General features: G+C 39.9%; 1 protein-coding gene across 4 annotated transcripts in view; it reads right to left on the reverse strand.

Moving 5' to 3' along the window:
* thrb (thyroid hormone receptor beta) overlaps positions 1 to 13,446 on the reverse strand; it is a 109,843-nt gene extending 96,397 nt beyond the window's left edge. For 3 of the 4 annotated variants that reach the window (XM_035182171.2, XM_035182172.2, XM_035182168.2), the window contains exon 1: positions 12,955 to 13,446. The gene's annotated coding sequence lies outside the window, so the exon portion shown is untranslated. The other variant, XM_035182170.2, reaches the window with a different exon arrangement.
* Positions 13,447 to 22,336: the final 8,890 nt, after the last annotated feature.

Below are 22,336 nucleotides of genomic sequence, written 5' to 3' on the forward strand. Positions count from 1 at the left end.
ACTGCAGCCGGTGTGAACAACTGACAACCGCGAAACGCAGCCGTTATGCAGAGCAGCAGGCGTCATTCATAAAGTAGTGATATTAATAAAATCAGGTATTGTAACATTTTTAACGGCTGGGTATCGCGATACCTTTCTAGTAACGGTATACAGTGCAACATTAGAGGGCACTGTACAGTATATGGAGCCACAGGGAGATGGTAGAAGAACCCTGCTGCAGAGTGCACACAACCTCAGACAGGAAGAGCACGAGTGGCCAAGGCACCACGCCAAGCCAAAGCTGGAGCAGCTTCAAATCTGAGCGTCCTTGAATGACCCAACCAAACTTTGAACTAAACTCTACAAAAACAAATCATTCAGAGACCCGAAATACACAGTGAACTAACAATCCACGTCAAGTCTAACAAAACTTCAAATTATCAGCAAGGAATCTGCTCAGAAATAAATATACAACTCTTTTGAAAGCAAGTCAAGAAAACTTCAAGCTTGAATCTTAAAAAAAGATATATATTCTACTGTACTGTATTTTACTGCTACTTTCTAAACCAGCTCCCATATTTTAGGGTTCTGATTTATGGCATAAAAATGTTGCTTGACCAATTTTAACTGAACAACTATGTGGGGAAAAAATTATGGGTTGTAAAAAACTTTAGGAGGCTTAGTCATTTTTTACTTTTTATATCATCAGCAACTGAGGCCCTTTATCATAGTAGAAAGGTTCAGTGACTAGCTCAAGGACACAGCAGCAGGATTCACACTGACTTTTGCAGGGCTACAACATCAGAGACTTTGGTTACAGGAAAGGACAGGTAAGGATAGTTGTGGTTGAATTCCAGTCATTAAAATATGTTCCCAAAACTGAAGGTTCTAAATAAAAGTCATTGCACATTCAACTCTTTGGTGTTTCGCTTTAAATCATAACTGAACCATACACTATATCTTTCTTTCATGAACTAATTATCTTTTATGACAGCTGGAATGTTAACTCCTGCACATTCAGCTGAATTTGAGATGAAAGTCTGATAATTACAATATTAATGAGTCGATGTATTGATTGATGTATTGAGCTTTTCAAAACCCTGTAGCATAAAGGACCATATTAGCAAATTAATGAATTGGTGTCTTTACACTGAATTTAGTTTTCTGCAAGATTTTAGAACCTTTTATTATCCCTTATTCTCATTTTGAGAAACTCCATTCTATTTTTACTTAGTATTATTCAGTTTACATGTACACTGTAGTTTAGCTTTGTAATTTCATTTGTTTCTTCTTCTATGTCTTTTGTGTGCGTGCAGTTTATGCATAACTGCAATTACCCTTTGGAATGAATCAAGCCATCTCTCAATGACCTACAAAATGTGGGCACTGTGAGACTCCACAACACTGAAGAAGTGGAAACATTGCTACTAACAGCGGACCAATAGCAACCTTGTAAGCCTTGCTCAGTCGCAAGTAGAACAATAAGTACAACCTGTTTGTCTAAAAGCTCGTACTGGTCAGAGGTTCATCCGACAGCAAAATAATGAGCCACAACATTAGAAGCACAGAACCAGACATGATGGAAGAGCAGCACAGTGTCCACACTTGGATCAACTGGACAGAGGGTGAAAGCAAAGCAACCTGCAAGTGCAACACGTGTCACAGCGTCTCGACAACGTTTTGGAATGATGTTTGATTTCCTTTGTAGAAAGAACTTCATGTCATTTAGTTCAACTAGAAGACTCCATGATGTGTTCGTTCTGTGCTTTTATTTTAGAATCTCAGTAACTATAATCAAATTGGAGGTGTTGTAGAACGTTGAAAAGGTAGTGGGTATGTAGCATCAGTACCTGTCAGCCAACCATTGACAATGTAGACTGACTGTTGAGTGACTCTAACTAAAGAAATAAAGTCTCTCAAAAAGTTTCACAGTGTAAGCTGCGTGATGTCAAGGTGCTTGCCTTTTTGACTGCAAACCGACAAGCATATGCAGTATTAGTGAACGTTTATGATGCTGTTTTGTGTTTGCTTAATGAGCTTTCTGTGCCAAGAAGTCATTATTTCTGAGCACATGTGGGCAGAAGTGTTTCTAACTAAATAAAAACCTGAGAAAGTTGTTTGTGGAGTGCGAAAGAAAGAATATATGACACATGGCCGGCGGACACAGTTTATCATGCATTACATTATTGTGGTTAACCTTTCTAGAACTGTTGTATTAAGCCAAGTTACTGTATGTATTATGGCTGAAGCTCAAATTTTCCTTTGTTGAACATCACACCTCTAACAAGCAACATGAAGATAGCTTATACATAACGTTTAAAGAACCTGTGGTCCAAACAATACAAGATACACCTCACATAACAATGTGATGTGGCTTGTAAAGCAACAATGATGACTGTAGGTGAATGAAGCCCTGCACCCTCGCCAATAAAAGTCAATTATTTGACATCCGACGCTTTGATTGCTGATGGACACAAGGCCCTTGTTTTCATGCTGTAAAAAGTCTGATCTCCATACTCTTATCTGAATGGCATGTAAGCAGTTGTTTCTGACAGCTGCAGAGTACCGTATGTACAGCCAACACAACACATCACAACACCCGCCACAGTTTGTCAAGAGTTCTGGCTCAGTAGGGCCTTGTTCAGTCCTAACATCCGTCTCAAGTGATCTGATCACAAGTGTTGGTCACCAGTGTTCACACCTGACATTATAATAATTCTCCTGTGACCACTCATGATCAGATCTCGCTTCCCTGCTCTATATGCATTATGCAAATACAGACATGCGTTGTTTCTCTTCGCACCAAATTAGGTTGTTTTATCAATCCTGACTGTAAGGATGGGTCCATTGGCAGTGTGAGAGTGTGTGTGTGTGTGTGTGTGTGTGTGTGTGTGTGTGTGTGTGTGTGTGTGTGTGTGTGTGAGAGAGGAAGAAAGAAAGGGCAGAGTGGAGCCAGGAGATTCAGTATGCTCCAGGTAGCTCGACTATGAAATAAAAAATTCACTCAAAAAAAAAAAGATATATATATATAGAAAATCAATATGTGGTGGTCAATGTTAATATTGTAACTGTTGCCACAAATAAATCAATGTATGAGAAGTGTAAATATACTCTCAGTTCATAATGAAATTGTAGCAGGTCAGCGGACATCAGCTGAGTAGGTATATATATTTATATAGTACAAAAAGTACTATACTGTACAAATAGTTTGGGTGTGAGACTACTAGCTAATTTCACAATTACACTTTACAAAAGGTCACAGCATTAAAACCTAAACAATATCTCATCTAGTAAAGATCTTAGTTGCTAGGAAACTTCTGTACCAATGTCCTTATCATAATGACATCAACTATATGCACCGAGAGTTAATGTAGCACAACAACCTGCAGCAAATCACAACAAGCAGTTATGCGGCATATAGTGTAAGCTGATCACAACCTGTTTTGATTCTAGCTGGTGACCTTTGTTTCATGTCATCCTCCTCTCTCCCTCACCACTCCCTGTCTGAAACTACAATGATCTGTCTAATAAGGGTAAAGGGGCGCCTCTCAATGTCATCTTAATAATGAGGATATTTCAAGTTATATTAAACCTTACTGCCAATATGATGTTAACATACTTTGTTTCTTATAAATGTGACTCAGAATTTGTAATATGCATTTGAGAATAAGAAGTGTAAAATTAAACAGTCCAACAGACATTATATCACATAGTGACATAACAAAAAAATGTCATCTCAACTATTTGTTATCGAAGATATTGTATTTTGTGTTATTTTTCCTGTAGTTTAGTATCATTATTGAAAGTCATGTCCGAATGTCGGCCATATTTCATATAACCTATCTGCCTATTTAATCAATCTTTAATCTCTTTTAAATCTTCACAGTGGGAGGCGGGACTCTGCATGGGGCCTTCGAACAGTTTCAGGGGAAGTGAAAAAATATTACATTAGTAATTACATTAATTATCAAGAGGAGATGAGGTCATATAACATATCTTTGAAAAAAAAATAAAGAGAGTGTTCAGTGGAAAAGTAGCCTTCCCAGATTAATAACAGCCTTTGGACAGACAGCACCAAACGCTACCACACACACACTTCAGTACAGTTATTGGAACACATAGCCACAGCTGTTCGGAAACAAACTGCTTCACTCGTCAAACTTCTCGTAACTGCAGAGGATGTGGCAGCAGGCGAAGAGGGTTAGCATAAGCATCAGACTGACACTAACACAACAACAACTACATAATCACAGTGAAATACAGGGATCCAACAAAGTTATCAGTTCAATGTGAAGTCACAGGAGTGAGGTTTCAGTTTGATGTTCAGATGAGTAAATTATACATCCTCAGGCCATAATGTGCTCAAAGTGTAAAGGTTTGTATTTCAAAAACATTTTTTAAAGCAATATTATGAGGTAGCATTTCAAACAAAATCAAATGAGTCACAGTGACAGAGAAATCCCCAGCTATAGACATGACCCTGTGTGTGTGTGTGTGTGTGTGTGTGTGTGTGTGTGTGTGTGTGTGTGTGTGTGTGTGTGTGTGTGTGTGTGTGTGTGTGTGTGTGTGTGTGTGGTCCATGTGTGTCGGTGTCTTGAACATACAGTAAATGTATCAGGTACAACAAAGAGCACAGTGTTTAGACTTGTAGAAAGGTTGTTACTGAGCTACTTTTATCTCTTCACATCACATCATATTTGCAGTATACCTGTCCGTTTGTCAAAGCCCCTTGGCGAGGATTATAAACTGATTAATAAGTACTTCATGTTAGCACTACCTCCAAGCATCATATCAGTATGCAAACTGCCGCTGCCTAATAAGACAATTGTGCAGCGATGTAAGATACAAAAATAAAATTCGGACATACAGTATCTATCATTACAGCTTATAGCTATTTATATTTGATGCGAAACAGAAACAATGTCCCCAATGCATAGATCAGTACATATCTTGGTCAAAGGTATACAGTATATATAAACAATGGGCATGGGCACCCTGGAATGGAATGGCTATGCACTGTTTATTGAGACACATTAGGGCTTTGTGATATGACCATTTCTGTGACAATAGAAAAACTTGTGAACGTAAGACAGAACATGGGAATTCCATGGGAAACAGGAGAAGGACTCCTTGTGTGCAGGTCATACACTAACCCGAGGGTTGGTGGTAGGGTTGGGTATCATTTTGATCTTTTTGCAATACCAGTGCTAAATAGATACTTTTTAACAGTTGTGCTTAAACGTGCCACAACCGATACTTTTCTCTTAAAAAAACAACAAATGAGACTCAACAATAAAAATGCCATTTTTTCAATTGCTAATATAAATTGGAAGTTTAAATTTCACAAATTAACTATTTACAGTTTAAAGTATGCTTAACTTAAATACACAAAGACAAGTGTTGGAATCCTTTTATGTAAAATAAAGCCACTGTTGACTAGAGTTTGTGGTAGTTTCTTGCTAACTGTAGGCTAACGTTACATGGTGACAAAGCCATGTAGTGTTAGCTCTTTATGTGTGTTGATGTTTATGTAGCTCAGGCACTGCAACGAGGCACCTAAACCTGCATTGTGATTTGTTCCAGTAGGTATCGGCCGTTTGCCTGATTGGCACCAGGTTTTGGTACCTAACTGAAGTCGGTGGTTTGATCCCTGGCTCCTCCAAGCCGCCCGCCAAAACGTCAGTATGTGAATAATGTGTGATAGAAAAAGTGCTGCATGATGTACGAATGTATAAAAGCAGTCCATTCACAATTTACCCAACATCATCATCGCTGACAAGCAACTCATTAGAGGAGTTAATGGTAAATGGTGTGTATTTATATAGCGCTTTTCTAGTCTTGATGACCTTGAGCGCTTTACAGTACAGTTTGACATTCACCCGTTCACACACACATCCATACAGTGCATCTATTAGCAGCACTTTTTACTTCTATGAGGGGTAATTCTGGGTTCAGCATGTCCTTGGGCAAGATGGTGAAGACTGGGATCAAACTGCAGACCTTCTGGTTGGAGGACAACTGCTCTACCCCTAAGCCACAGCCGCCCAATGTGATGTATGTCTTCAATATTCTAGTATGGCCCTTGAGGGACATTATAAAATGTTTACTGGGTAAAAGATTCCCCACCCTTGACCTAAATCGTGCAATAGAAGTTAACTATACTGTGTGATGTTATCCCAGGTTATTGTCTCCTCTCTCACCCTAGGAAATTAACAGTGTTTTAGTATTTTAGCTAACGAGTGAGTGAATCCAGCCTCTGAATGACTCGTGGCTCTGCTGTGAACAGCACAGGTAACTGCAGTGATGCTAGGTTAGAAGGAACAACTGCACTAAATTAGATTAGTTTGGATATGCTGACTGGATTAACTGAGGTGAGTCAGTTTGTACTACTGCATGGCAGTGACACCTGTAACCATGTTAACTGTGCACAAAGATGGTGGCAGCTAAATCCTCATAATGCTGCATCAGTGTAACAAAATTTAAATTAAAAAAATGTATCATTAAAACCTAGACTAAAGCTAAATCAAACCCAGCTAACACAGCTACAAAATACTCAGTTTTCTCATATACTCTTGTATTAGGTGTAGAGCTGATCAATCAATTAATTGATCCACAGAAAATGTATTGGCAACTGCAGATTCATCAAATTATCAATACCTGTAGCTCTATTGTGATGAAGCCATGCTATCAATCCTTCTGTTACTATGTCCTCTTACACCTCTGTATCACCTTAAACCACAAAACCAACATTGCAGCCTTTAGAATTGATTTGTTGAACCGAACTGATCCATGGTGACCAGTAAAGCTACCACAAAACCTCATTCTGTTTTGGCAAGAAGAGATAAATTCATACCAGACATCATTACCTTCGGAATGTAACAAGAACAATAGGTGAGCCCTGAACAGCGACAAGCATGTCCGCCTGTACTTGCAAGCAAACACACACTTGCCAAACTAAATTACAACGGCCTCATAAGCCACAGCACCATTTGGAGTAGTGGCTTAACAACGTGATGTAATCGCAACATTCCACCGTTACACTATTACAGTTTCCCAGAAAGTGAAGACAATCAGAAGGTAACTGACCAAAATCATTTCATATTGTCATTAAATAATCTTCTCTTGGTCCAGCTCGGTTTCCTTCACTCCACCTGTATCATACCCTGGGTTATTTTAAACCAATGGGACGAACCCAAGTTTACTGCTTAGCCCCTTAGTCCAACATGGTGCATTATTGGCCGTGCACAATACACTTGAGGCATAGCATGAGCAGCAGAGATCAGCAGCTCCAGCACTCTGCCTGTGTCTACATAGGAGGCGTCCAGGAAGGTCACCTGCATTGTGGAATGCCCCAAAGCCCAACACATAACCACTGTGGTTACACACTTACACAGAAAAATAGACTTTCAGGAGGAAAATAAACTTTAGATCTAATTTATAGGTTTATGATGATGTAGGACAGACGACTGAAAAATGCAACGGAAACACTTTCTGTGTGCATACCCTGTGACACATAAAAAGTAGCTAAACTAAGTTATCTAAACTTAGCCACAGTTTAGATAATTTGATTACATACTGACTGTTATATTTTAAAGATAACAGTCAAACATTTTCACTCAATTATTTTTATTCAATTTATTGTTCAGACAAATTATCTATTACCTATCGTTTGTTTGTTTTTTTCTGATTCCACACTCCTTTGATTCTACCAATACTCAGATTGTATGCATTTAATAAATGTTTATGCTCTGTTTCCTTGTGCTAACCAACAATTATTTTCATTACTGATTAATCTACTGGTTATTTTCTCAATTAATCAATTGGTCTATAAAATATGAGAACACTCAAAAAACTTTCATCAACATATTCTACAGCCAAAGTTTTCATTTTCACATTTCTCCCTTTGTCCAACCATCAGTCAGAAACCCACAAAGATCCACTGTTCTATAATGTAATTCAAGGAAAGCAGCAGTGCGGAGCACACTTGACTTAAAATGAAAGAAGCAGAGTAGATAGAGTGTGGTGAAAGATGTAAAGCTTAAAAAGCAGCCTTGATGGTTTCCTACAATATTTTGTACATTAGCTATGGAGAGGGACGTGCCACAGTGCAGCTGCATTGACTGCAAATCTCTCTCAACACATGAAATAACTACAGTGGAGTCCTGGGGCAGCTCAATTAAAAGTGCTGTGTTAAGTTAAGATAGAGTGTATATGGAGAACATGCCATACCTATTTATGCTTAATTAGTCCTCCAAATGTCTGGGTAATTAAAGCCACACCATGATACCCTAAAATAACCGCTTCAAAATAATTTTGCTGATACACAAACTTGATACGCGTCATTGCCACATTTGCTGCTGGAACATTGCAACCTGTTTTACTGCATACATCACACACCAACAACCAGAGCCAGAGCTAGTAGCTAGCTATAAGAGACAACTAGCTCACCATTCTCAGTGTGGCGAGAAAGTGACTGAGTAAGAACACGAACAACAGTAAATACTGGAGCATATTTCACTCGTTGGCGAGATGCAGGATACAGGACCGATGCCAACCTGGTGTTGTTGTTGTTGGAGTAAATAAGGCACAGCGCCGGGCGACATTGCATCAAACGAATTTTAGGAGTTGTTGCTATCAGCTAAGAGAGTCAGAGTGTGTGTGGCAGCACACTGCTAGTATCTTATCAGGGTTTCTGCTGGTACCAGTTCTTGCCAGGGCAAAGGGAAAATCAATCCAATCAATCAATTATCAAAACCAACGGCTTGGTGACTCGCCCAAACAGGTGTTTAGTTGGGAAGATGAAGACACTCATATGTCCAAGTTGGGTTAGCTTAGCTCTTATCCATCTCTCTTCCCCTCCAGTAAATACTACACTATATCCATTATGGCTGACTTAAGTAAGATGACTACCTATAACACTTCTCTGAGGCTGCGGCAACACGCTGGTACTGATCTCTCACACCAGGAGAGACTTCCCACAGTAAACCCACGAAGCCGGTCTGAGTCACATTTGAACAGGTGCAGTCAGCCTGTTGAAGCACTGGAGACGAATGAACTGTCAGTAAAAAATAACCAACCACTCATGTTATTATCATCTGTTTGTTTACCTGCATAGAGAAAGAGAGAGAACGTGGATTAGTGATGGAAGATAGAGCTCAGTGAGGAGGGAGCAGGCAAGGAGAGGAGGAGAGGAAAGGAAAGACGAAAGAAAAATAAACTCCACATATAGGAGGTGTGCATGGATGGGAAGCCGATATGTCTGATATTCCAAGATTCAGGAAATGGATGAAAGTTCCATATATAAAAAATGTGGCTTGAAATATCTAAATTACAATATATAAATGAAGATACTCTTAATAAATAAATTATTTTTTCAGTAATCGCCTCAGCCACATTGGCCCAATTAAAAACCTCTTGATCCACAACATTAAATCGATTGTTATAAATAAATTTGTCTTGACTTTAAACCAAGTAACTAATAGATTTAAGTAACACATATATAAATAAGGTAGTTCTGCCTAATGAGTGTAATAAAAACAAACGAGTGAGGGCGTGAGTGTTTATAATGAAGAGTGTCAGGCCTTTTATATTTACTGCCCTCAAACTACTTGTGGAGCAGACAAGATGTGCATGCATGGGTTATAAATTATGTCAAAGGAAAAACACAATGCTTTAGATCGAATGATGTTTCACCTTTTAAAAGGAACACCAGTAGTTTCAAACTTACGCCTGCTATTTAAGGAGCATACAGATTTGGTTAATTGTTACTGTTTCAAATCTGTGGTGTTGCAAATGTGTGAAAAGGCGTAAAGAACAACATGGTGAACTGAGGTGAATCAGTTCCATGTGATAATGTGACGGCGTCACAAAGGCCGAGTTGTAGAGGATAAACCACATGTTTCATTTGCACAGTAGTCATTGATTAAAGATGCCTTGATCGAGGCTGAGCTCACCACTCCTCACTGTATGTGTGCTTGTGGTCCAGGTATTAGTCATGTTGTGGGGACCTACATCTATTTACAGTCACATTATAGGGACTTTTCTTCCTTATGGCCCCAAAAAGCCATTCCCTATGAGGTAAATCATTACATTTTAAGATAAAGACATGCTTTAAGGTCAGGTTTGGTTTAGGTTTGGGTCAAGGTTAATGGAATAGTTCACCCAAAAATGATAATTCACTCATTATCTACTCACCCCTATGCCTATGGATGGGTGGGTGAATCCAATACAACTGAAGATATTAGGGACTTATCTTCAGACATAAAAAAACAACAGAAAAAACACATAACATGCCTCTGTACTGCTCGTGTGGTGTCATCCAAGTGTCCGTAAGCCCCCGACTATTCGACTCAATACAAGGTAATTTATACCGTCTTGTAATCCTATAAAAATCCACCAGAAGTGGATAAGCTAGCGGACGTTAGCATTTCCAACGATCCCTGAAAGAACCTCTTAGGAAGAAATCAGAGGACATTTAGGTTTAAAACTTGGTGTAAATTACACAGTTTCCAGTCGAATATGAATGTCGGGGCTTGCAGACACTTGGATTACACGTGTGTGTGTGTGTGTGTGTGTGTGTGTGTGTGTGTGTGTGTGTGTGTGTGTGTGTGTGTGTGTCAGGGCTTGTTGTATTGAATTGACAACTGTCACCCTAGGGCTGGGGCGTCCGTACAGACTTGAAACAAGTTACAACGCATCACACACCAGAAAGTAGTAAATTAACTGAACATTCAATGCAGTTGCTTTATGTGTCTTTAATTCTTTTCAACAGTGCCATCATTTAAAAAATAACTGTTTGCAACTTGCAGTATGACACAACTACACTACTGCAAGCATGAGCCTGCTGTATAAGAGTATGCTGTCCATACAAGCTCCCACAAACCAGTGACAAACAGGCAAGTGACACATTATGCTTTTCTGGTTTTAACATTTCCTTTAATGTGTCAGCTTTTCTATGTATGCAACACACGTGCCTACCAGCTTGTTTGGCTTGAATTTTTTCAGCAGAACAGAGGCCATTTTTTCCACGGCTACAGCTGTGTTCACAGGTGACCGGGACACCTCTTGGTATGGGGTGTGATATTTCCGACACACGCAGTCTTAGCGGTAGACGAGCTGACCATTCGAGCAGAGCTGGCTTTTAGGAAGAAAAAAACACTGCTGCAGTGTGAGAGAAACGATGTGTCTTTGAGCATTACAGCATGTAAACCCATACTAGGAGGTCCAAATGTATTAACCTGTAAATGGCCAAGATGTGGCCACTTGAAATACTCTCAGATGAACAGTGATTCTGCCTTCAGTAGCTCCTTGAAGTCTTCCTGTTTGAATGATGTATAACTTGTGATGCATGCTATTGCTTCGGATTTGTAAAGAAAAATACCACTACCTATTATGCATCAAAGTACCTTTTTAATATAGCGGTCTAGTTTTTTATTTCCCTGAATACAATAAATAAATCATGTACAGCTCTGCAACGTTAGTCATATTGGCATTATCAAAGATATTTGTTCTGTGATTTAAATGATGCTTGATTGACAGGTTGTAATTTAATTACCTCCCAATGCGATCAGAAACAGATGACAACAAACGTCTGAACGTCTGTTGCTGTGATAAAAATCGTTTTACTGTGTTTATATTTCTAATCCTGTGTCTATTTCTGGCGCCGATATTGACAGTGTTCTCTTGTGAATCTCATCAGTATTACTAGTAAGACCGGCTGGTGTCCTAGTATGATGCTGCCCTGAACGTCACATCTCAACACCCAGACAGGAACAGCTTCCCGCGGACACTTGCTTAATCGCACACGCTTGTATTTCCTGGCAGCCTCGGGAAGGCATCGTGTTAATACGGTAACCATCATGACAACAACATGTCACCTATCGGCCCTACAAACTACGGCGGGGCAAGAAGGACAGTTTAGAGATATTTGTAAACACGCCTACAGCCAACTTTGCACTGGCAAACATGTCTATCCGGGGTTAATGGCTCATGTTTGGTCAAAACGAGGCTTGCGCTGAAAACTCACTCTCGTGTTTGTTCAGTGTCGGTGACAGAGCTGTGAATGTGCACGGGTCCAAACCTTTCAAATCGCCAAGATCCCTGCAGCTTCCTCTGCATGCGAGATGTGAAGTTCGTGTTGCCAAAGCGAAAGCAAGAGTTACATCAGTGAGATGAAATACGCCTGACACAGAAGTAAAAGTCAGCCCCACGCTGCCAGGCGAGCATTAAGCTGCTAACATGGCCCAGGGCTCCACACTGTGAGGGGAACTGGAACTCGGGTCCATGGAAGTCCCTCAAGTCTTCATTCACAGCAAAACAAGAAACCGCTAGTCCGGGAACGTGCTGTTCACTGGCACGCGCAGAACCTCGAGCGAAATACCAGTCAATTTAATTCGCCCCACGCCTTTTCTTGAATTTAACAACCACAAACAACAATTTGCAAATAAGTTTCTAAATTCCCACGACCCGTTGTTCAATTCGGCGTTAATCAAACGTACCTGAGATGAACTAAAAGGGAAACTTTTCTCATAATTTTCCCTCCTTTCCTGTTTATCTCAAATAGACAGAATACACCACCGTGGGCGTACAGGAGCCGCGTTAACCAGTTGCAAAGTTCAAATATTCCGGTGGTAACGCGCTGCACGGCGGACAAATTACACCCCGAACTGTCATTAAGATTCGATCGGTTCTGGAAAGCTCCAAGTCATGTTCACCCGTGTGCGCGCCGTGTGCCGGTTGGCAGGGCAGCGCTGAAATGCGCACATTTTGAAACGCAGTTCGGCGAACACCGATTCCCTCCATCTGACATTAGAACATATTAGTGTCTGTGTTCAAAGCGTCAACCCCTGCTATGAGCGTTTAGCTCCGGGAGCGTAACGTACGCCCACCGAGCTGCTGCTCTGTCAAGTGCCCGGTTGCGTGAGGCTGTCATTGGCCACACTGTTGTCAGAAAATGCCCCAAAATATGAAACCTACCGCATATGCAAGACGAAGCTGGGGTCCGAAGATTATCTCAAGTCCCGGTGTCGGTGCATTCCTCCTCAGCTGGAACCAGTGTTGATCTCCGACGGCTAAACTGAACGGGACACAGCGCCAGGGTTTAACCTGGAATGACCCGCGCTAGTGCAAATCAGGCGAGGACGACGCGTGTGTCTGTGTGTGTACTGTGTGTGTGTGTGTGTGTGCGGGCGTGTGTGTGTGTGTGTGTGTGTGTGAGTGTGATCAGAGTGTGCGGCGGTGAGAGTCTGTGCTGTGGAGGCAAAAAAAAAACAAAAAAACTTCAACATGGAGCCGAAAAGAAACGTTTAAAAAAGCGCCACAGTAACTTGCAGCGCTCCGACTGATCGCTACGGGGAATCAGAGGGCCGGATCGCGGGCAGGAACCGAGCAAAATGAGCCTCGCCCCAATTACAAACTCTCAACTTCTCTCCGTCTGTCTCCATGACAGGAGGCCGACATGCCAACAAGGCAGGAAACACACGGCTCCAACCTGCGGCGTGTGTTCGACAAAGCAGCATTACAGGATTTATTTAAACGATCAGTAATAATGATGGTAATATAAATGCTACAACAACAATGCAATAATAACAACGATGATAATAATCACGGTAACAAATTAAAATATTACAATATTTACCAATAATAATAAAATTGGTGATAATATTGCTAATCGATCCATGATCTATATCACTTGTTCTTTGAGGGTCGCAGGGGGGAGCTGGAGCTAATATGCTATAAATTATTATAAAAGTATTATTAGCACACTATATTATTTATTTTAGTTTAATGTATTTAATCATCGCATGTATGTGTATATATAAGCCCCCCCCCCCCACACACACACACACACATTTAAACCAGTGGGAAGCTGTGATCACTTTTAATTGGGCTCAAATTTCATGTGTTTTGTTCTTTGCTCTATTTGTGTATTCGTTTACTGGTCTTTGTGTTTGTTAATTGTACTGTATCTGTCTGCACAATTTTTCATTATTTTCTTGTTTCTTACCTGCTAAGGGACAATGATGTTAATAAGCAGATACATTTACATTTTGTATTTTATACTAATCAACAAATAAATCATCACTACGTATGAATGTAAGTATGTATGTATTTATGTATATATGTCTATATAGTATATAATGTGTTTGTAAATAATGACGTGTTTTATGGGCAGAGAGCAACAGGTGTTGCTGTGGCTGAGGGGTAGAGCGGTCGTCCTCCTACCAGGAGGTCGGAAGTTCGATCCAAGTTGTCCTTGGGCAAGATGCTGAACCCTGAATTGCCCCTCATAGAAAAAAAAGATCTGCTAATAGATTGAGTGGTCAAGACTAGAAAAGTGCTACGTAATACAAAGGAGGTGGCAGAGAGTGAGAGTTTTAGTTGTGGTAGGTGTCATCCAGGTGGACCATCTGGAAGCGTGTCCTAATTATTTTAAAGGCTATATATATATATATAGTATTGTAAACATTAATAAAGAAACCAACAACTATTTTCTATTTAAAGATGTAGCCGAGTATTGGCGTCCTGAGTAGAGAGTGAAGTCACACTTCCCCAGTGTGTTGTAGTCTAATCTCTGTTCTTTGTTTTGGTAGTGGGCCTGTGGTCATGTTAGTGCATGTGAGTCCCTCCCTGTGAAACTGTTGCCCCCCCCTTCATTTATAAAGCGAGATAGATCCAGTTACAATATGCCATGATGTAAAGACGGCACCCGGGAGGATATGCTAATTTTCTTCCCTTTTTTTGGACTGTAAACACACCTGTCACCCCTGTTCCCATTAAACCAAAAACACCACAGTAATTTGCAAAACCTTATTTTCAAAATAGCAAGAGTGCAGTGCCCGTTGTAAACCTGCCTCTTCGGAATGGGCTTGGTCTGTGGTAATACTGGTTGCAGCTTTCGTTCTGAAACTGTAAAAGTGACCAGCAGTAATTGAGCGACAAGTTAAGACTGGCTGCAGGACCCGGTCTACAGAACCCTGAAGCTGCTCCACCGCTGCTGCACAAAGAGCTGTTCATCTGTTTATTCAAAGTTCGGTGAAGCTCGACTCAGTATGCAGAACACAGAAATGGATAGTCAGTTCTTGTTGTCTTTGTCGTGAGTGCGCTGTTGATCGACAATGTCACTGACGTTGATTTGTTCCAGTCACCGTTCCTTCAGAGCGCTGCCTTCCTGTTCATTCATCCTGTTCAAGTTTATTATTTTGAACTTATCACGTGTCCCGATCGCATTAAATTTGACTCTGTACTTCCTTGGGCCAGTAACAATGCACGCGGCAAGTGTGACGCCAATAAGATCTTGAGACAGGTATTTCCAGCATTGTTTGATAAGATGTGGGCTATGCACAGCACATCATGGCATGGCTACAAATGCAAGACTTAGCAAAGCCCTGAAATTAGTTTTAAAAACACAAATTTATCGATCGAAAGCCAAACACTTACAGGAGCACCAACTCTTCAATGACATCTATTGGACCAGTTTGCATGACAGCTAGCTGGATTGTTTTACCTTTTGTTGGCTCTCCAGTCCACAGATTGACTTTATTTGGGTGTGGTTGTGTTTTTTTTTGCTGCTGCTTTCATCCGGCTTTGCAACACCCATACACCGACGTGTAGGCACTACTTTGCTAAGATCATGAACGGAGGAGTTGTGGCTGATGAAACATTGCTTTTGTTCTGACATGCTGGTGCTCCTGCGATGTCTTGCGGTAGTGACTAATGTTAAAATGTATGCAGTAGGAGACAGGTTGTAGAAATGAATATGTGAACAATGAAGGAAGTCTGGACTTCAAGACACCTTCAGTCATTACATTGTAAAGGCAATTGCATTACGTGATCCTAAAGCCGAGCTAATTCTTTGCGCAGTCATAGTGTGACGTCAATGTCTTAACAAAGATATATTATAGCATGTATGTCCCATGCATTTTCTAAATGCTTACAAGAATACTGAGTGATGTTAAAGCTAAATTTTCCATGAGCAATTTGTATTTTACATACTACTTCTGCTTACATGCTGATGTTGCTCATATTGTGAGTGGTGGTTGGCATTAGGCAATAGCCCACTGACGATGCCAGCTCTATGGTTGCTGACTAATTTATTATTACTAACTACAACTTTGATTTTGACTGAAGCTTTCATAAGTCTTATCTGTTCATTGCCCTGCAACTATAAACACCTGTGTTTAGCTTCATCGGGTGTCTTTGATGTAAGAATATAAATTTAAATTAGTATTTGTTTCTGCTTTTTTTCTGGTGAGGTAACTGTGACTTCCACTTTTCTACAGGGTCCACATATGCATTTGCATGTGCTCATGTTCACCAAATCTTAAATGACAAAAGTATTTTATGTTGGTCACCAAACTACTTGGCAAGAAAAACTCTGCTGTTCTCATAAATAGCTTGGTAACTTTGACCCTCTCTGACCAAAACTAATTTGCTTTTTCCTTGTTTTTTTCAAACCTTTTTCCAACTTCAACATAATTTTTTAACTTCAACATTATAGAATAAATATTGCCTCGTAATTACATCAGTAATGTAGTTAGACATTTTCTTCTGGAATGTCTTACTACAGTTTCCGATAAACTGGCTCTAAACTTGTGGCAGAATCGCAGCTTGCAAGTAAATTATTAGTGGAAGGTTTCAAAGTCTTCTGGCAGCGATTTGTGACCATCGCTGTCATGCATACAGTACCTTAGATGGCACTGATCACTTGCTGTGTGCCTGTTCTCTTACCTTATATCACCTTTGCTTTTACGTACTGTATGTTTAACTTGGACAATTTCCAAGTGTATAAAAGGGCTGTAGTTTGGCTGCTTTAGTACAGGAGTGGAAGTTCTTTTCACACCCAGTGAAGACATTAAAGAGAGGCATGTACATGATCTACCATTGTAAAGGAATTTCAGCTTCAACAGACATAATGAAATCTGTACTTTGGTTAAATGCAGATGAAAGCAGGAGGCTGGGATCTCACAACAGTCGTACACAATCTCGGTTTATTAAATTCAGACCATTCCTGGAGAGATTTTTTGTAATCTTTATGTAGACTTCAACTTTATCTACTTGTTCAACAGCCTGTAGAGAATGTGCAGGAACATTTACTTTTTAAATAAAGATGTGTGTGGGTTATGAGCAGCAGTAAAAATAGTGAAAAGACTGCAACATAATGTGTGGCATGTCTTTGTGTTTAAATTTGTTACATTAGCTATTGGGGTTACTGTTAGCAGGTGAATGTTCTCAGTGCCCCGCCTCTTCTACCATGTTTTCCTTCTTGTCAGTGCAGAACTAAATCTTTGATTCTAAGGGACTGACACCAAAGCCTGAGTTTACTGTTTTAGTTTTTTAGCACTTGACACATTTTATGCTGTCAAACTCCATCACAGCTAAAGTTGAAAGTATCTCAACATAATGTCACGTTGCCTGTGAAAGACTGACGGAATAAGAGCAACACAACCACACAACAATATGGTAAATACAAGTCGCAGTCCAGATAACAAAGCAAATTCCAAATAGATACTGTTCATGTTGGGGTGAATTTTTGGTTTTAAGATGAATTTGAGCAACCTGACAATTCAAGGCGAACACACACACACACACTTTATTATAGAGTGTGTGGAGCCTGACAAGACAATCGCAGAAGCAGGATACCGCTGTGGCATGCCAAACCACAGCTGCATATGTAAACCACATGACCTGTTGTGGTACGCAGGAAAAAATGCAGAACCTGTTTGCATGAATTGTGCCTGCCCCTGAGAAGAACATTGTGCTACTTATCCAAGTGAGCGCCGTACTTCCCAGGTCACATAATTGTACCAGGGCAAATTAGTTCATATTGCACAATTTACATTTTTATGTTCCCAAGAGGTGATAAATCCACAAAGATAAGTCTCAACAAACTGTAGGTTCTAAGCCTCATTTAGCTTGTTTTGGTTTCACCGCACATTTGCTGTTTGGGTCAGCCTCATATCTGTCGAAAGAAACTGTTTACAACTAAAAGCAGTTATTTATAGTTTTCTTTTTCTGTCTCTAGAAGAAAAAAACAGTTTTATATCTAAGGAGTTAGTGGGGACAATACAGCTAAAGATGTAGGTGTATGTGACAGGAGGTCAGAAACACAACTACAACAGTAGCTGGTACTAACTACTTAGGCTGTAACATGCAATGCTTCTTTTTTAAATGATTTTTTCTTTACACAAATAACAAACATTAATGTGATGTTAATGTTTCAGATTTAATTAAAACTTCAAAGTACATGTTAAAAATATTTTTCATGACTGACAAGTTTGGTTATAATTGGTTATTTGCACTTTGCTCAATGCAGCAAAAACCATCCTTTTGCGACACAGGTCATTGGAGAAAAAAATGGTTTTAGAGCATTGTATCTTTAAGTGTCTTTAATATGGGGAGTGGATGATTTTTGCTGTATCAACTAGAAGGGCTCTTGGAAAGTACATACCTCAGCCAAGGCTAATACTCTATCTCGCCTTGTCAACTCCTGATGGATCCATTCATTAATTTGTATATTTCTTTGGGTCATGTCCCATCCCTCCACAAAGTTTGATAGAAATGGGTTGAGTAGCTTTTGAGTAATTGTGCTGAATGACAGACGGGCAGACAGACAGGCAGACAGACTGTCTGCAATAAATATAACCTCCTTGGCAGAGGTAATAAGTATGTGTGTAAACTACTGGAATGTGCTGATTCCCCTACTGTGCAATACTTATTGATTTCAGTGTGCATTGATGTGCAGTGAAGATTAGCCCCTGCCCTGTCGGCAAAGGCTGAGAAGCCAGTTGTGAAGAGGTTTTATTATTGTAAAGTTGCAAAGCTGTTAAGCTATTTTCGCGAATAAAGACTCTTAAAATGTAAAGTTCTTGATCGCCATTACTTAAGCCATGTGACCTGGAGTGGGTGTTACATTTGTTACCTCTGCCAAGCAGGTTCTTTTTTCACCTGTGTTTGTTTGTATGCTAAAATATTAAACCTGTTTCCACCACACTTGGTGAAGGGACAGGTCCTGGAAAGAACCCATTACAATTTGATGGGGGCATGGATTAAGGGGCAGATCCTCGATATTTTTTTTAAAGGGCCCATATTCTACACCTTTCTGGGATTTAATTTGAGGTACTAGTACCCCTAAGATGATATATCAGTGGTTTAAAGTCGAACGGAGGCTGGACTGGTACCAACTGGGTGGGGCTGAGAGACAGTGCGATCCCGAATGACATCACACGGGGGAGGAAGTACGAAACAAGACGTTTCGATAACATATTTCTTAGAATGGACTGAGTGAAAAAGGCAGCAGAGTGACTGTTTTCATACTTTGAGGGTCCCTACTGACCCCCTTCAAGTAATTAGTGATAGCAAAAGCCCATTAAATGTACTTTACACAATATGAGCCCTTTAACTTTCTTTAAAATTGCAACATAAGACATTTTTCATAGATATTTTCTTTAGGGATTAATGTATGCATCTTGATTTTCTCAGATTTTCTTATTTACTTGATTTAAAAAATATATATTTTAAATATAAGACCTACACAATCATGTGTATTTGTTTAGCCTTGGTGGAGGTTTGCACTCTCCTGAGTGCCATTTTAGTTTTGTCAGAGAAATCAGGAGGAGAATAACAATAAGTGGGAGTCTCATCAGGTGGCCCATGAACTGACTCCACATAAATTAAGTGAGTGGGAGCTGAATTTTTGCTGATAGCTGATGATGTTCCAGAACAAGACTTTGGAAGAGAAACTGAATTTGATGAGGAAGGACAGAACCAGTGGCTCTATTCAGAAATATTCAGAATTTCTACACAGAGTGCATATAGCCCCTGTATCCTGCTGCACACCTTGTCTTCATGCAGCTAAAAGTGGATCTACAAAGACAGTTTCAAAATACTAAAATACATAGTCAAAACATTCATGCAGAGACAGTTGATGCCAGAAGAAATGATACGCAAGGTGGTGTGTCAGCCAGCTGTTCAAAATATACCACGAGTTGTAAGGCTCACTGAATTAGTCTCAAGATACATATAGAGTCAGACTGGGGACCACTGGCCAGGTTTATCTCACCTGGATGACTTCACTGATAAAGTTGGTGGGAAAAGAAAACCTTCCACATATATTTTAAAGCTGAGCTGCTTGTCTTTCTCCATCCTCTCCCCTGTCGATAGCAGACTGCTCTGCAAGTAAGAACATTAATGCCACCTGAGATCCCGTTCCAGGAGAACAGCCGTGACTGTCACATTCGACTGTGTCTGCTCCAGGTCAACCTGTCACCGAAGTTTGAAAAGAGACATTGTGGATTCCTTCTTAATTTACATGTTTGGAATAAACTTGATAAAAAATCCCAGGTTGTGTCTCTTGGGACTGCAACCAAACAATGTTATAATGTCATAACACAATGAATCATGATGCAGTTTAGCTACAAACATAGGATGTAGAAAAACTATGAGCCATCAGAAATGTGCCACAGTATCCAAGTTTAAAGAATAGATAGAGGTATTAAGTACAATGTATAAGGGTATTATTTAAAAGTAATATAACATGTGTCACCACTAGATCATAATAACTATTTTCATTCAACTAGTTTAGTCTTTGCTTTATCTTTTATTAATTATTTATATCACAGCAGCATCAGAGCCCAGAAACAAAGGGATCATTGCTTAATACTCCCTTCTTCTCACTGACAATATTTTAATGCTCAAATATTTATGATGTTTAATGTTTTATTGCTTTTGTATTTTGTATTTCTATTTATTTCGTTTTTTACATATCGGCTGTGGCTGTTTTAAATGTGCTATAGCCTGTAAATACATTTTGACTTTGTTAGCATGCCAGTAAGCATGACTGTCAGCTAACTATTTCGTATTAGCAAAGCCCCTTTATCTCTTCCACTGTCCACTGACCATCACTTTTTAACAAGGAGGCCATTCATATCTGACACCTATGATCCAGCTATGGTTGGCCCCCTGGAAACACCCACTTCTTATCACATTACCAAGTAAATGTCAAGTGATCTCTTCGGCCAGTTTAAGACTGACAACTGTAAAATGTGGTTGAAAGTTCTTAGAGAAAAGGAGCTCAGGTATAACTGAGCGGTGAAAAAATGATGACATAATTAGCTTTTTTGTAATATAATAATATCATATTCTATTAGTTCAAATCCCAGCTGTAATGACTTTTTTTTTAGAATACTTTAAGCCACTCTGCAGTGCACAATCATCTTTATGCACAATATCTTCCATATTTACAGTAATTGTCATAAGGAACCAACATTAGAGCCACAGTTTTAGTGATATTAGATCAGTTAACATTACATTGTGCCAAATGAAACCTAAATAATTCATGTGGTGAAAGTGGGTCACTGCAGCAGCCAAAAAAGACTGAGAACCATAGAAAGTGTAAGAGATGAACAGACTGGGTTTATCAGTCACTAAATAAATACACACACAATGCCCCTGAGCCCTCTGATAAAGATTTACTTTTGGCTTAGAACAGATGGCACAGTTGGTGGGTGTTTGCATTTTACAGAACTAGAAAGACTATATGAATAACATATTCAAAAGCATCATTGGTCTCTCCCTGTGATTCTCAACACTCTGGAACAGTTTGGCACATATTCTGGCTATGAACTTAATAACCAAAAGAGTGAGCTGCTGCCGATTAACTTGCTAGCTAAAGAACTCCCACGCTCTATAGTGCCATTCAAGTGGTCTGACAACACACTCCGTCATCTGGGTGTTTTTATCACAACATCTATGTACATGTACCGTGCAAACCTTTTACCACTAATGGAGAAGACTGAGAAAGATTTTGACCGCTGGTCCATTTGACCATTATCTCTTGTAGGCCGGATAAATTTGATCAAGATGGTTGTCCTCCCCAAATTTCTGTATCTTTTTCAGCACGTTCCTATTTTTATAACTAAATCGTTCTTTGACAAATTAGACAAGATAACTTCCAAATTCTTATGGGGAGACAAACCGGCTCGAATTCGCAAGACAATATTACAATCTCCCAAGAGTGACGGAGGCCTGACACTTCCTAACTTTAGACGATACTACTGGGCAACTAATGTGCAAAAAGTCCTATACTGGATGGACGGTGACTGTGACACCCTGCCCGCCTGGGTGCACCTGGAAAGGGCAGCCTCACACCTCTCTCTACGCTCCGCCTTATGCTCCCAACTTCCCCTTCCTCGAGCTCCTGCGATAGCTAACCCAATCGTGTCTATATCGCTGAAAATATGGGCCCAACTTAGGAAAAACTTTGGTTTACAAGGCCCATCTATCTTGACCCCATTTCTTAAAAACCATGTCTTCAAACCCTCTAATACAGACTCAGCATTCAAAACCTGGCACAATAACG

Source organism: Hippoglossus stenolepis, chromosome 17 (genome assembly GCF_022539355.2).
Source record: "Hippoglossus stenolepis isolate QCI-W04-F060 chromosome 17, HSTE1.2, whole genome shotgun sequence".
NCBI classification, from domain to species: Eukaryota; Metazoa; Chordata; class Actinopteri; order Pleuronectiformes; family Pleuronectidae; genus Hippoglossus; species Hippoglossus stenolepis.